The sequence below is a fragment of the Glandiceps talaboti genome, chromosome 7 (assembly GCF_964340395.1).
Source record: "Glandiceps talaboti chromosome 7, keGlaTala1.1, whole genome shotgun sequence".
In the NCBI taxonomy this organism is placed as follows: Eukaryota; Metazoa; Hemichordata; class Enteropneusta; family Spengelidae; genus Glandiceps; species Glandiceps talaboti.
Genome location: NC_135555.1, coordinates 10964625 through 10982605, shown reverse-complemented (window position 1 = coordinate 10982605; position 17981 = coordinate 10964625).

Sequence of the window (17981 nt, the reverse complement as noted above, 5' to 3'; positions counted from 1 at the left end):
TGATCCTAGAATGTATTCTGTGCAGTCATAGAATATAAAAAAGAAAATGATTTCTAACTACTGTTAAAAATATAAAACATGTATGAGTTAAATGTAAAAATACATGCAAATTATCTGACTTTTGGCCATGGATGTGTGTCTACCTACTAACTGTGGTGGAATTGTACTCCATATCGACTACCAATCAGCAACTTGTTAACTAAATTTATTTGTAACTTGAAATGGTACCCCTCCCTAATTTAGTTCTCCTTACTGCTAACTAGGTGTTTGATAACATCGTTATCATTAATGTTGACTCTTAATTTGTAGTATGCATTCGTAAGACATTGCCTAATTATGGAACATGATCAATTATGCAAGCAACTCGTAATGGGGTAGAAACAAGTTGAAATGAAGTGAAATGTTTACTTCACTCATCAAATAAAACAAAAATCAAAGAGAAATAAAAGTGTTATTGTCGTTTACGTATTTAACCAAACTAGTTTTTGCAAGATGTTTTAAATGTACTTCCCGGTAGTTGTTTGCTTTATTTATTTAGATTTGACCACTGGGAATGCTTTTTTATATTTTTATTTTTATGAATTTACTCTAAGTGTAAATATATTTCTAGTAATGTATCTCAGCACGATCAGTGTGACCTTTACATGTATAACGTTAACGTAAGACAAACTATGTTATCAAAATAAAATACGTTGAAACATGCACTATTAGCTGTACGTGCCTATGGTCTTTTGTTTCTTTTCCACCATTTAATAGAAGTTTTACACATTTAAAAGTATACTGTCAATTAATTAATGATATAAAATACATCCCAGCCTATCAGGCTTGTAAGTCACCTTAAACAAAAAACAGGATACATTGGCAATATAGAGAGGTTACAGTGAAAAAAAGTAATTGTACATTCAGTGTGAGAAAAAATAGATTAACTCTGATACAAAGTTTCATGGCATTTTTAAAAGGCGGCTTCAAATATTTTTGCTGTATTCCTAATCTGATTTGTATGAAAGCCTGTTAGTGCCATCTACAAAAGCATATATATATATATATATATATATATATATATATATATATATATATATATATATATATATATATATATACATATATATACATATATATACATATATATATATATATATATATATATATATATATATATAATTATATATATATATACTTTTGTAGATGGCACTAACAGGCTTTCTCGACTTATTATCTCATGCGCATGAGATATCTAAAAAAATTGTGTGGAAAACGAAGTTATCTCGTGCTCACGACTAATTATCTCGTGCGCATGATATGTTACCTCATGCTCACAAGATAATATGTCGTACACATGAGGTAATAAGTCAAGCACATGAGATAACAAGTCGTGCGCACAAGATAATAAGTAGTGCATATGAGATAATAAGTTGTGCACATGAGATGTTAAGTCATGAGCACAAAATAATAAGTCGTGAGTATGAGATAATAAGTTTAGAGCCTGAGATAATAAGTCGTGCATACAGGATAACTCTGTTTTCCGCAAACTTTCATTTTTTTCTTGTTTTTGATGTTATCTCGTGCTCACAACTTATTATCTCACGCGCATGACTTATTATTTTGTGCTCACGACTTATTATCTCATGTGCAAGAGATATCAGAACTGAAAAAAATTGCAGAGAACAAGTTGTGCACACGAGATAATAAGTCGTGAGCCCGAGATAACTTCGTTTTCCACATTTTTTTTATTGCTTTTGATGTTATATCCTGCACATGAGATAATAAGTAGTGAGCACGAGATAATAAGTCGTGAGCACAAGATAACAAGTCATTGAGAATGACATAGTCCCGCTATGATTGGGTTTTAAGGAACTGGCAGTTTATGTTGTCATTTTCAAACCTGGTTAATGTTGTTTGGCCTCATATGGTTGTTTTTGATATCACTACTCTGATCACACAACAACACTTGTGAACCTAAATCAAACAGACTTAGATATGTTGTGTCTGTTCGTTGCACATGCCTACTCATGTTGTGTCTCCTCGTTGGACATGGGACATGCCTACTCTTCAAGATGACATCATGGAATAAACCATTCAACAATAAAGGATGGGTTGGGTATGGGGGGGGGACCTGAACAAGCATGTCTGAGTTATAGCTTTGGACATGAAAACTGCGCCAGCAAAATGGCTGCTAGGCACCCATATCGGATTGTATCACGACAAAAATGGATATGCACATGTATATCATAGAACACTGTGCTAATACCAACTTTGAATGAGATTTGTTCAAGCATGTCTGAGTTATGGCTTTGGACATGGAAAATTCGCAAACAAAATGGGTGTCAGGCAGCCATATTGGATCGTATCACAACAACAATGAATATGCACATGTATGTCATAGAACACTGTCCTAATACCAACTTTGAATGAGATCTGTTAAAGCATGTCTGAGTTATGGCTTTGGACATGGAAAATTCGCAAACAAATGGCTGCTAGGTGGCCATATTGGATCGTATCATGAAACAAATTGACGTGCATATGTATGCCATAGTATGTTGCCCCTGTACCAAGTTTGAAAAAAGTCGGTCCAGGCATCTTCAAGAAACGGTTCCGGTCGGACAGACGGTCGGAACAAAATCCATAAGTCCCCGTCCCGGACTTCATTATCTCATGCTCACGACTTATTATCTCATGCACATGACTTATTATCTCGTGCTTACAACTTATTATCTTGTGCACAAGCGATATCAAAACCAAAAAAAAAGGAAAACAAGTCGTGTGCACGAGATAATGTCATGAGCACGAGATAATAAGTCGTGCGCACGAGCTAATATGTCGTGAGCCCAAGATAACTTTGTTTTGCGTGAAATTTTGTTTTGTTTTGATATCTCATGCAAATGAGATAAGTCTTGCACATAAGATAATAAGTCGTGAGCATGAGATAGTAAGTCGCGCGCACAAGATAATAAATCGTGAGCGCGAGATAACTTCGCTTTCCTCAAATTTTCATTTTTTATTTTTTTGCTTTTGATGTTATCTCGTGCGCACAAGATAATAAGTTGTGTGCATGAGATTATAAGTTGTGAGCACGAAATAATAAGTCGTGCACACGAAATAATAAGTCATGAGCACGAGTCGAGATGACTTCATTTTTCACAATTTTTTTTTGTTTTGATATCTCGTGTGCACGAGATAATAAGTCGTGAGCATGAGATAATAAGTCATGCGCACAAGATAATAAGTTGTGAGCACGAGATAACTTCATTTTCCACAAAAATTTTATTTATTCATTTATTTTTTTTTGGGGGGGGGGTTAATATCTCGTGCACACGAGATAATAAGTCGAGAACATGAGATATATATATTTGTTTGCTTTTGTGGATGGCACTAACGGGTTTTCATAGATTTGTCACCAAGTACTTTAATTTCTCATTATCTGACAGTATCTCATTATCTGATGTATTCAGTGTTTTTTGTGTGACAAAAGTATTGCCTACGCCATCATTAAAACTGCAATGTAAAACAAAGTGAATCTCATTTTTTTTATCATTTTGGTCACATAACTCATTTGGCCCGGTGGTATAAACTTTCCAGTGCAAAACACTTTTATTCAACAGAACACAAACATAAAGATTGGTACCACAGCCGTTGGGAGAACATGATGGAGTCAAGAATTCTCAATTAGACAAGAAGTGCTATTCTAAACTCTAAGGTTAACGAGAGTCTTGATTAGTCAATTATTGGTGATACTTATAATTATACAAAATATTTTTAGAAACTCCCGGGCGATGTAAAGTTTAGCTCTTTACTACACACTGTGGCATTAGATTTGTGAGACTTTGATGTGTATATTCACAAGCTAGCTAGTGACCGTGACTTCGAGCTCTTTTTGTACAAACAAGTAACCACCATGGATAAGGTTACCACAACCCACTATACACGGGCAAGACGTGAACTTAAAATACAATGGAAAAACCTGAAGCGTCTACAATAAGAAAGGTTGTGACCGGGGATTATATAACAATGATTTGTTACTTGTTGGAAACAGCGAAAATAGAATCCATGGAACTCTGAAACATGGTTGTCATGGAAACCAACTTCACTCAGTTAGCAAAACAAGCAGATATCATCTAGGGAATTAAGAGAGCCTTTCAACAAATGTTGACCTTCCAACTCGTGTGACCGTCCAATTCAGCTGGCTTCATCATGTATAACACATTGGCAGAATCTAAATCTACTCACACTAGAACTATGGGCTTTATACCAGGAAATTCTTTATAACATCCAGCACTGTAAATACATTGAACTGTTTACCAACAAATGTTGTAATCGTCAAACAGTAAATGCCATGAAAATGAACGTGGCTGCCAAGACATATGTGAAGTACAGGGATGTTATTACCCACGGATACCATATTAATTGACAGAGTTGAACTGAGTGAGAGACCATGTGTGGTGTATATCAGGACAAACTATTGTGAACGCCGAACAGAAATGGAAGTTAAAGATAGGTTTATGATATTTATATACTCTAAAACTATCACTGAAAGCTACAATATAGTACATGCATTACACAGTAAGCAATTAATATGTGGATGTTTGCTGTCCGTCAAATTGGTGAGTACAATAACCTAACTATAATAGACAGGGCAGCAAATGTGAAAATAAACTATGACTATGTGTGATAGCTGTCCAGAATAAATTGTTTGACCGAACTTTTGTACAATGATTTATATATGGGTTGACGTTGTAATGTTTTTTTGTAACGTCAAGGGAGCCTTCAGTATTTACAGGGGGAGGGCCGGGGGAATGGGTGGGGGGTTACTTTTTACAAAACGGTTGTCACGGGAGGGCCATATTTCAGCCATATTTTTAACTGTATTATCTAACTTAGTAACACTGTGTGATTTTGACATCGCATCGTTGTGCGACGTGCATCACTTGCAAACCCCATACAATATAGTAGGTGGACACATGGTGACCCCTCAAAAATGAATATTATTTTGATTTTTTGGTTGTTGGCACTGTACTTTGCATTGTTATTACCGATGGATATGAGGTGCGCAAAACATGTACTACATGTTTTACTTGTACTATAAATTCCTTATAACCATGGTAATGAATAGCCCAGATTTGCCTTGCCCATTAAAAATTGATATTATTTTGATTGTTATTTGTGGATACTAAAATCCTATTGATCTAAATTTAATTTTGTAGGTATAATTTAAATTTAAATTTCTAAATAACACGTTTTACTACAAAAGTGTGTTGCTGTCTTTTGATAAATGTATTCGATGCTAACATGTAATTCGTATGTGTATAGATTTATTTCGTTAGGCTATGTTGTCATAATATCTTGTATACATTTATGTAACTTTTTTAAAATCATACTTTGATATTGGACTTAAGTATGGCAAACTATCAGTTATGTTAAATGAGCTATTGAGGACGTTGGCGATTTCTTGAGGTAATCATTACTTCATCTTTCGAGTAGTTCCTGTTCCAATGTCGGTGTTTTTGACCTACTTTTGTTCAAAACATGACACATTTCTGGCAATCGTGTGCGTTTTCTTTTGTAATGCAATCATATCTTAACCATAACTTTGTCAGCAAATTCGCTTGTAGGAGTAAGAATGGGACTTGGAATACTTTTATGTAGGAGGCCAAATAGTTTTTTGGTTCAGTTAATAACACATCTGTCTTGAGTGTCAAAAGTTTATTGATTGAATAAACGAACAAACACTTTCCCCAATACTCACTATGCTGTACATTGTAGTCTACAAGAACAAAACTGAGTTCGAATCGTGTATGTATTACATGACATACTTTGTACCAAAAACTGTGTTATGCATATAGTAGTTGATACATTAAGAATTTGTCCTAAACATCTGAATGTAAAAGATTCTGCATAGTTTGATAAATTCAAATGGTAAAATAGCAAATGTATAGATCTTTATAGAAATCCATGAATATGGACAATTTTAGTATCACCTGAAAGCATATTTAGTGTGACTCTTAAATGTGCATAAATGCATATAATTTCATGTAAAACGTTCCTGATCTTTCAATTGTAGAGTGTAAGTTTTGCAAGAGATATCCAAACCCAGTAGAGTATGATGCAAAATTTATCACATTTAGTGAAAACAAATGAACTCAATAAAGATCAGAAGGTGCGTGTCACATTACTGCTTGTGTAAAGTAAGTAAGTCACTTTAATAGCCATATTCACTTTAGCCGTCTTGAATCATGAACAACTCCAACACAGACATTCATTTCATTTTAAATATTTCCACTATCCTTTTCCTTTTCTTTCTGTGATATGAATGTCTGCCAGTTGGACGTCACAAATGTCAAAATAGGTAGATAACTTTAGTCGTCTCAATGGTAAAAAGAGCTACATGTATATCATGGACCCATTCATTTTATTTTACCAGTTGGCACGAATGTCAAAACAGGTAGATAACTTTAGCCTTCTCGAATGATGAACAGAGCTATAACATTCATAACTCTAGCCATCTTGATGGTAAAAAGAACTACAAGACATACTAATTCATTTTATTTTAATTTCTTTCCCTGCCCCTTTTCATTTGTCTGTGCTATGCATGTCTACCAGTTGGACGTCATGAATTACAAAACAGGTAGATAACTTTAGCCGTCCTGAATGGTAAAGAGAGTTATAGCACATATCCATTCATAACGTTAGCCATCTTCAATGGTAAAAAGAGTTGCAAGACAGACCAATTCATTTGATTTTAATTTCTCTCACTGCCCTTTTTCATTTCTGTCTGTGCTATGCATGTGTACCAGCTGGACGTCAAGAATGCCAAAACGGGTAGATAACGTTAGCGATCTCGAATGGTATCAGGAGCTGAGCACACAGACCAATTCTTGTCTTACTATATTTGTATCTAGTCATTCTAGTGATTAGAACGTCTAATTAGTTTCAGGAAGATGGGTTTAAACGATTATTGTCATTCACATATAAAGTAAATGCCAGTGTTATTTTGAAAGTAACAAGAGTATTTGTTGAGAAAGCGTGAAAAAACCATATGTAAATATGCCTTTAATCAATACCGTGCCCCTAGCAACAATGAAATGCCTGTATGTATTGCAAAGATAACCGAGATGAGTAAGCGTGTGGCTAAACATCCAATAAATGATCACATATAAGCATAACAACAAGACTATGTCAACAGCAACAACCAAATGATGGCATACATTACAAAGACAATAACAGAGATGAAAAGGCAAGTGGATAAACAGTTATAAAATGTCCACACATATGTCTAGCAACAAGGCCATACCCATAGCAACGACCAATGGTGGAGTGTATATAAGAGAGATAACAACAATGCTAGAAAGTAAATGGATAAACATTCCTAAAAAGAATATGTACATTTCTGGCAGTTAGATCACACCCATAACAACAGTGAAATAACGGTGTATATGGCAAAGATAACAACATAGTTCCTTGTTAGGCAAGTAGATATACTTCCAAAATATTGGCACATAGTCAACCAGCAACTAAGAGACACCCATACCAATAGTAAGATACGATGGATTTTGAATAGGTAGCAACAGGGCTTGATTAGCATGTGGATAGATTCTTTAGAAATCAACGCTCAAACAGTGCTTATTCTCCTCATAATTTGCCTCAGTGACAGCTTGGTTGCCTGGCCTGGGCCCTTTGACAAGTTACAATTTTTTTAATTACATCTTTTTACACACCCGGCCAATTAACACCACAGTCAATTTACTGTACACAGCAGTCAATGCACGAAGTGCAATGTCAAAGTTATTCGCTCACAACACATGATTACATATAGCATCACAGACTAGTCTTACTTGTTTGTGATGACATGGAATACACTTGGTCTGTTAGTCAAATATATGTAATCACATGTACACCTGGAAGGCCAAAAGGCTTGGCAAAAAGCTGAGTAAAACTTATTAATTACATGCAGAGAAATTGCACATCTCTATGTCTATGTCCTTTGAAATTAATATAATTGGTGATGAAATTACATAATTAATACAGTCTATGCTAATGCGGTCGGTCTAAATCTTTAGGAAGCGCTTACAAACATAATATCTAGTAGTATATCTGAACGACCAGTGTGATACTGATACATGCATGATGCATGCACAACATTGGATTACATTTCATGCTCACTGGCTTGTGATGATGAAATCATGTACAGTCACACATTTAACTGTAGTTTTGCCAAAGAGGGTTTAGTGGTAAAACACATGTCTTTGACATATTATGTTGTTCAACAAATAGTAGATATCCTGAACACTTAATTTATGCCAATATTTATTCTAATTTGGTCAGTTTTTGTGCCTATCCCTCAATTCAGTTTCCCTGTGTGCAGTAATACATTAGTCTGACAAGTACTAACATTAGTTGTCAGTGACTGCAATACATTTTTTTCATAGAAAACTTGACACCTCCATAAGCATACACCATGTAAATCAACTAGTGATATGTGTCATAAAACTAAGCGGGAAAAAATGAATCATAAACAGGGCCTCTCGCTATAGTGGTTTGGTACATTAGTTAAAACTATAAGGCAAATGGTAGGAGAGTGTAATCCAAAACACTGTTTAAATGGTCGTTATTGTCTTGAAAAGCTAGAAATACGTCTATAAATTGCGGTCATACAAACCATTGTCTAATAAACATATCTTCTAATGATGTAATCTTTTATTTTCATTTAATACATTTGTAGATCATTGATGACAATTTGTATATAGTAGCAGCCGGTAAACTTACTTCCGATTTTCTGTTGAGCTAGCTCAGAGCTCCGAACTTGCACATCCAGAGCGAATATAGTTAAACATTATGGAACAAAAATCGCATTCAGACAAAGTTTACTTACATTATAAAGCTAAATTTGTTATTACGTGTACATCGCAAGGTTATAACCGATAATGTTGGTTGAGAAACCCCAGGGAGAAAGCACAGCACGGTACGTAAGGGTTGACCTCGCAACAGGTCACGCGATTACGATAGCCATCGGACGGCATTTTTGATACCAAAGTATCGTATTTATGTCAATTGTAGGGGTGGGGGTGGGGTAAGAAGTCTTTGGGATCCTTCCGCTGTTTTCTTTGTTTTATATGTTGTTGTTTTTGCAGAAATACGACTAATACAATCATTGTAATCAATGTCATTTTGGGCAAATGTTGTGACATTTTGGGGGTTAATTTGAAAATATCGCTTGCAAGACATTTTTGTACAAACTGATTTTCTTTGTGGAGTGTGAGTTTTGTTGGCAGAGCACTAATTCACAGTCTCTTGAAATTTTAAAATGTAGGTTGGTCACACTGATACAGCAAAATAGATAAAAACGAATCCTCTACACAAAGCTAACTAATCTATCAACAAAGTGTCAGCAAGGTCACTGCTATAAAAAGGACACAGAACCCTAACCATATGAGTTTCTTGCAGATGCCTTGTGTGTTTATATTGGTGACTCCAATTCAGGAGTTGTATTCCTCTCATTGTTATTGTGTACTTGTCAACACTGGTCCATTAACCTTGTGACATCTACCATTTCACCATCTTATGTCAACATTTTGAAACATTGGAAGCAGAGGCCAGGGAGTGATTTTGACTTTGGACTCCGCAAAATGTACTTTTTTTCAAGTTGATTAATTTCCTTTCTAAAACCATGTGAGTGGGGTAATTTTCCATTCAGCATACCGGCATTTTTTTAGCACAACTGAACTACTTAGATTCAGTAGTGATATAGGCATGGCAAAGTGTCTGTCTGTCTGTCTGTCTGTCTGTCTGTGTGTGTGCAAACAACTTAAATTCAAAACCCACTGGACCGATTGCCATGATATTTGGTGGATATATTACTTTGGGTGTCTAGTTGGGAAATCTTACCACCGGCGTGTGATTTGGGTCAAAACATTTTATTTTCGGTCAAAAAAGTTTAAACTCAAAAGCTACTGGGCAGATTGGTCTGACATTTGGTGGGAATATTCGTGTTGATATTAAGAATTGTTCATGACATGATGATCCCATAAGTGATATGCAAATTTGGGTTAAAATGTGTCTTTTTGGTCGAAAATCCTTAATTCCAAAACTGCTGAGCAGATTGGGCAGACATTTAATGAGGATGCAGCTGGGGGTGTATAGATGAAGCAACTTATCAGTGATATGCAAATAAGGTGTAAAAATGTGACTTTTGGTCAAAACTTTATATCTCAAAAAGTACTTGGTCAATGAGACTGAAAGTTGGTGAGATGTTTCTAGATTTCTAGCAACCATGACCATGCCCATAGTAACAACGAAACGGTGTCTATTTCCCAAATATAACAACAGGGATTCTTAGACAAGTGAACAAATATTCAAAATGTGTATGGAAATATGCATTGCAACAAGACCACGCCCATGGCAACAGCCAAATGATCACAGATATTGCAAAAATAACAACAGGGATTAATAGACAAATATATAAACATTCATAAAATGTATGTAAATATACCTCGAAACAGACCACGCCCATAGCAACAGACATATGATCACCTATATCGTAAAGATAACATCAGAGATTCATAGACAAGTGAATGAACATTCAAAAAATGTATGCAAATATGTCTAACAACACGATCACGCCCATAACAACAGCCACATGGGCATATTGCAAAGATAACAACAGGGTTGGATAGGCAACTGGATAATCATTCAGCAAAGGAACACGTATACATAGCTTGGATCAGTGTGTAAATATTTTTATAAACTGTACAGTTGTGCTACAACGCCATTGGCGCTATTTTCTTGCCTACTTATTAAAGTTAATAAGCAATTGACTCTCATGCTGTCATTTTTTATATTACAAACTGATGTTCGCCACAGTTAGGTAGAAAGTGAACAGATTTGATAAATTACTAATAATCTTACAACATAGTTGATGAGGAAATGTTAACAAACATAAGGTATTTGGCAGCTCTTTTATACATTGTGTTTCAACGTATTATGAATTTAATTTCTTTAATATTGCAGGCTACATTTTGTAACTGCATATCCAAGTTTTAAATGAATTAATACAGACAATCATGGTTTTAGTTTAAACCTGTAAATGTAAGCCTAAGTAAATCGTTTAGTGGTTAGTGGGCAAAACATGAAGTTTATGTTATATGCCAATTTGAACTTGAAAATAAAGGTCAGGGTCAAAAGTCATTTCATTATTAGATAGAAGGCTCATTATTGATGACGTGGATTTAGACAAATGAATATATCTATTTGGTTTGTGGTGTTAATCAGCAAAGTATGAAGTTATTGGCTATTGAAGGTTTGGTTGAAATTAGCTAGTACATGTTTGAGACAAAGGTGAACACATTACATGTATACTCTAGTATGCATGGATTGAAAGACACACACTACGTAATGTAGTATGAGGACAATGGTCTCCAGGTGAAACCTGCCTTCCCTACAAATAGGCAAAATTCAATGTTATAGTGTTTGTTCGATCCTGTGGCACATCATATTTGTCAACAATATGTAACAAACCTTTCACATCAGAAGCCCAGAAAGCACAGATAAATCGTTCTGGATTTGATATTATATTACCTAAACCAAGACATTGGAATGTGTAGTTTATCCACTCTTTAAATTTAATGGGAATCCGAATCTTCCATCCTCGATATATTTTAAATGTATTGACAGGTTGAGAGTTACACATAAAGTCTTTAAAAAACCCTTTCTTTTCATCGTGTCAGTGGAAACGATGTATTTATCAGTAATTGCAAATGTATAATTAATTATTTAAATGGCCTGTATGTCATAGCAGTAATGTTCTTGTTTGCATGCGCTCTACCTGGACTTCATCAAACATCACTGACAGAATTCTCTTAAATGTATTTCTGTGTATACCTAATGAATTCCATCGCAGTAAGTCAGTAATTGTGTTAATCTTGAACAATACATGACTTTGAGGTTACTTTAAGATCTGTTATGAAACTACGCTAACTGTAACTTGAGTATTACATTTTCGATCAGACAATCAGCAATATTTTCACTGAAAATTATTCAAATACGGATAATTAGACATGTACATGTTAATAAACTAGACGTCGGCAATATCCATAAATTGTATAGTGTCATGCTGAAATCGCATTTGGACCCAGAAATTAATTTAGTTAGATTTCTTTTCCATATTAAAGTTTATGTGTACATCAACACAAATATGTATACCCATAGGTGTTTCAATACATCTCATGCAGTAAAGTATGAAGTAAAGCTCGTTACATCATATTGCAAAACGTTTCAAAACCGTTCAAATTGCATATCCATTAAGAGGAAGAGAGGTGAAGACAAACGCTGAAAAATTATGCTTTATTTTGACTCGGTGATTTTTAACCCTAGTTCTCTACAATGTACAAATACTTTGAAAAATAATTCTCAAAAAGATAATAGTCGCATTCTGATATATTGGGTATCAAACCTTTTTTATCATTATTTTCTTTGTACACACGATGCTACAATCGTATTCATTTTTTCATATCTGCATTTAATAATGTTCTGTCACATATTCTTTCAGTACCAAGAATATTCTTAACATGTCAGTTAGTAGTAAACATTAAATGTATAAGAATTTATTTCTGAGAAAGAAAAGATAACACAACGTAGAGCCATGCATATATCCTAAAATTTAGAGATAATAACCAAAAATTAAATTATTTAGTATTATACCCCTCAACCCCACCAAATCGAATTTTCCAATCATACAGTCTAACCCCCCCCCCCCCCATTTCAGTTTTGTCAACACCTGGGTCGGGGAGCCAAAATCAGCTGGGATTTGTGTAATTGTATACTATTGTTTTGTAGAAATAAGACTGATACAAAAATCAATGTAATTTAATGTTAGTAATGCTATGGATTAATTTGAAATTATAGCTTGAAAGACATCTCTTAAACTCGACATCGTTTACTTATTATACGCGTTATCCTCTACAAAAGGCTGCATTTGATCCATGATGATAACGAAGTGTCAGGATGGTCATTCATTTACACGTAAAGAAGAATACCATATGAGTGTGTTGCAAAACCCATGTGTGTGTATTTATTTTTACCCCAATTCAGGAGTGGAATTCCTTTCATTGCAGTACTGAACGTGTCAACACTGGCCCATTAACTCTGTAACATCTACAAATTCATCATATTATGTTTACAATTGGAAACATTTGAAGCAGATAATGGGGCCAACCAAGGATTTTGGGAGTGATTTTGACTTCCTAGCCTTCTTATTAAAATTAACAATTGACTCTCAGGCTGTTATTTTTAATATTACATGCTGATTTCGGATTTTGACAACAGTTAGATAGAAAGTGTACAGATTTGATAAAAAATTATATTGTAACATAACAGGTGAGGAAATGTTAATAAACATAGGAAATTTGGCAACTCTTTTTTATTCATTGTACCTCAGATAATTATGAATTTAATTTATCATGGTGGCTTGATAAGTGCATATTCAAGTTTCAAATTAGTACAAATAATTATGAGAAACAAAAAAGCTTATCAGCATATTTGTTTATAATTGTAATGAGTAATTTGTATACTTAGTGATTTCGGTAATTAGCCTTATCTTAAGAATTTAAACTGCAATTCCATATTATTTGGTACATATGTCAATCATAACAATACGCACTTGAGGTTTCTTGATGTAGCTTTTATTACCTTTAATGGGTAATTCACATTTTTAATGATTTTAATTATGTTTTAAATGCAAACTTTAAATTTCAGGCAATTTAGCACATGCATTTATACTAAAGACGTACATGCGGCATTTAAGCTTGATGATGAAATGTATAAACTGAGTTAATTTGCATAATTAATGTTTTTATAATTAGACAATTCGTTAACAATGTAATCTTCAAACTTCATACAGTTCCGTATAAAATTTTCAAATTAAGTGGTACGTACATCATTAATAAGAGCTATAGTTCAGAGGTGTTCATTCCAACACTGTGTATATGCCCAAATATCTTTGCTAGGCACTCAGTTTAAATCTGTTTCTTTTTACCTTTGAATGTGGTATCGTTTCGACAGGTACTTTACAAAACTACATTACAATTTACATGACTGTCATATGTAATTACGTTTGCTAAAATAGATATAATGTAATTTGCATGCAAAGTTCTGTAAATTAACAACCTTGCCAAATTCTAAGTGCAAGACATATTTCTGCCCCCTTGGCAGAGAGAGAGAGAGAGAGAGAGAGAGAGAGAGAGAGAGAGAGAGAGAGAGAGAGAGAGAGAGAGAGAGAGAGAGAGAGAGAGAGAGAGAGAGAGAGAGAGAGAGAGAGAGAGAGAGAGAGAGAGAGAGAGAGAGAGAGAGAGTTGGTAGCTAAGCGAATGCATGTATCTACCTTAATATCCGTATATGTTAAAGTGTAGTAAAATATATGACGATTTAACGAGAGTAAAAGTGGAGTATTGCAGAAAATCTTCAAGTATTCTACTGTTTTTGATAATGGGTATTTGTTGAAATTTCAAGCCTTTAAAACTCTTCCTAACTTCTAAGTGTCATTTTCAAAACAGTGCTGTTTGGAAGAGGGACACCCCCCTCATTTAGGAGTTTTTTATGGTCGCTATTGAAGATTACGTTTCAGGTCAACACATATATTGGACGGTAATATCTATTGAACACGTTACCCATGTCTAATTCACCCTCTTTAACCACATTCTCCAAGCTTATGCACTATGGCATTGATTGACCCGAAAAATTAGGTCACAGAGTATAATATGTCACATCCACCAACTGTACTGACGTAGTACTGACGTTGGTATGTTTACTGTAATGTATACAGATGTTTGTTTACCACTATCCCTTCTTAAACAGCAAGGGGGCAGTCAGCTTGGTGGATGGTAATATGTGGACGCAGGACACACACACAGATTCACACACTACCCAAAATGGCCACGTGGGGTACATTTTAGGGACCATTTGTTAGGCATCGTTGCGGCATCCGTGAATGATATCAATTGAAATTACCTGTGGGGTCCAACTTTTTACCCCACTATTAGAAGTGACCCCATATGTGATATTCTCTACGCATTAAATACCCCATACCATAGTGATTGTCAACACACACACACACACACACACACACACACACACACACACACACACACACACACAACCAAAACCAATTTGTTTTTATTTGGAAACTGAACTTCCTCATATCATGACATGGTGAATACAGCTTATTTCAAAAGGAAGAGGTAACAATGAATGCAGCTTATTCTCAAAGTAGCTAATAAAATCGGAAATTAGGCGCTGTAAGTTGAATCGAAGTTTGAGGGAGCCAGGTGGGTTGGGTACGGGAGAAGGTTTTATTTCTTTAACCAGGTTATTCCTTACTATTTTATCAATTAATGATTTGTTTCATGTAACAGAACTCAATGTACTAGTATCGGTTTGATCAATTTGTGTTACAGATTGTTATGGTCTACTGTACTGGCTTCAGAAACTACATGTATATGTCAAATGTGTGTGCATTTTCATAGGGCTATGTATATTCGATATGCACTGAAAATTCTAACAGAAAAAACACTATGTGTTTGTTAACTTGCATAATTGTGTATATATATATATACATGTTCTATACTTCAGTGTTAGGAAATATTTCGAGTAGCCCCCCCCCCCCTTACACTCCCCAGTTTTTGAGTAACCCCCTTCTAGCTTAGCATTTTTTATCGAACCCCCCCCCCCCCCGGTCATAAATAATGATGGCTCCCTAAGTCACATTGTGAAACTCGTAGTATATAGTTATCAACGGCAATCAGCAATGATATATTGCAGCTTGGGAATTATGTGTGTAGTGCAGTGTTTACTGGCTAAAATCGAAAGTTCTCTCATTAAGTACAAAATTAGTGTGCGTGCCTAGATTGTATAATTTTATATAATATACGTATAATCCGTCGAGACTGAACAGCAACTGGTTAACGAGTATGTTTATCTCATAGCATACCACGTCGTAGCCTAGATTATTAGTTGATTTGGCTATGATCTACGACTGACGCAGTATGATAGCCAAATAAACTACGAACATAGAATTTAATTTTACTTCGTCAATAACTGGTAAATGGATATGAGGTTCATTTCAAACAATTTTAGATTTCTGGCAGACTGAATGAATGAAGTTGTGTAGACTGAGATTGACATTGAGTTCTTGAAAGGCTTGATGGCATAGTCTATCTATAGTCTAGTCCTATACGTGTTTCGGTCATCTTCACCGTATAGTCAAATGGATTTCTCTTGCACAGAACTCCATTTTTACGACCGACAGCGATAGTTTATGCTATTGGAGCATTGATATAAATGTGAAAACGTTATCGCGTGCTGACGTCACTTTACATTGAAACTGGAGGTTGAGATCATGATATAGTAAATTAACTGTTACAACAAAATAACCGTTGCGATTACAGCCGCATGTCAGTGTGTGATGGATTACTACTGTACTGACATGCGCTGTCTATCCCTTCCCCAGCAGCAGATTCAGCTAGATTTTCGATAGATTTCTCCGTTTGACTATACGTTAGAAAGAGATCGTAGAGAACAACTAAATGTATGGTGACGAGGCTTGACACATAACAGTGTCTTTCTCACCAGGTCAGGTGTGCTGCTCCAAGTTCCTAAACCATGCATAAAGTCGTAATATTTATTGTTCATCCCATGAACAGTTGATATCACCTGTAATAACGTACAACTTTTTACATCCTAAAACACCCCGGAGGTGCTCCATCCGGTGAATAACGCGTTTTAAAGACACCGGAGAGTAACTTAACACATCGGGAAAAATTCACAATATCAATTCTGTCGCGTGTGGTCCGTGATTATCCCGGCGTGCTTGACATTGTGGGTGTTTACATAATCCCACAAAATACTTAGTAGCCTGTTGGTAAATTGAGTACCAAACTAATATCCAATTAGAGAACCTCGTGAACAGTAGTCAATTGGTCAATCTACCTGGCATTGCACACACACACACAAACGAATAGTTTATTCCAAATTAAGACTTATTTCGTGTAATCAACTAGAAAATTAACTCTTGTGTTTTATGACTCTCCAAAACTAAAAAGTGTCGTTGAAGAGATAATTTAGATGCACTGTGGGTATATTTGTCATGGCGTGAACGTGCATGCAATTAAACAGAATTAGTGCAGTGACTATACGTGAATTTAGATATACAATCTACGAGACGACTTAGAGTAAATAATTCAAGTTACTACGTCAATACGTTGTTGGTTTGTTTTTCGTTTGGTTTTTTTAGTGAGGTGTTGTTGTCGGGTTCCCCCCCCCCATTTTTTTTACATTCAAGTTCAAGTAAGCGAAGGGACACTCGATGTAGACCGTTTAGTACTGTATCACAAACAAATTTCACGGTCGGTTAATAAATAGCCATGGGGAACAATGCAAAAAGAACCAATTTAATAACATCTCTCGTGTGGATATGCAGTGACCACAGTTCAAATGAAATCACATATAAAACTTAAAATGACATGATATGACAACTCTATCTGCCAGACGAGTTTCATCCTCCCCCCAAGAGGAATATCAGGGTTAATACTCCGCCCAGACAGTATACTCTTTAATAACTGTCTTGTCAGTTCTGTATAACCGTGTCTAAGCAGGGAAGCTAGCTATGCAAGCAGACGGATCATAAGCAAGCTATCAGACAGGCTTATGCAAATCGTTAAAGACAAGTAATACAATTATAATATGTCGTTTCCCATATTACATCCTTCAGACACGCAAATATACGTAGTGGGTTTTTTTTAATTAAAAAAACAAAATTTATCCTAAAGGAAGTATTAAGCCTCTTGTTATATTAGGTCACGACTCGAGGGACACAAAATTAGACAATTCTCTGTGTTGTTAGATATGAAACGTCATTTGTATCCCATGTATGTACTGGTCAACAAGTTGGCGAACTGCTTGCTATTTCAAACTGAATACGAGTTTTATTTAAAGTGAACTCC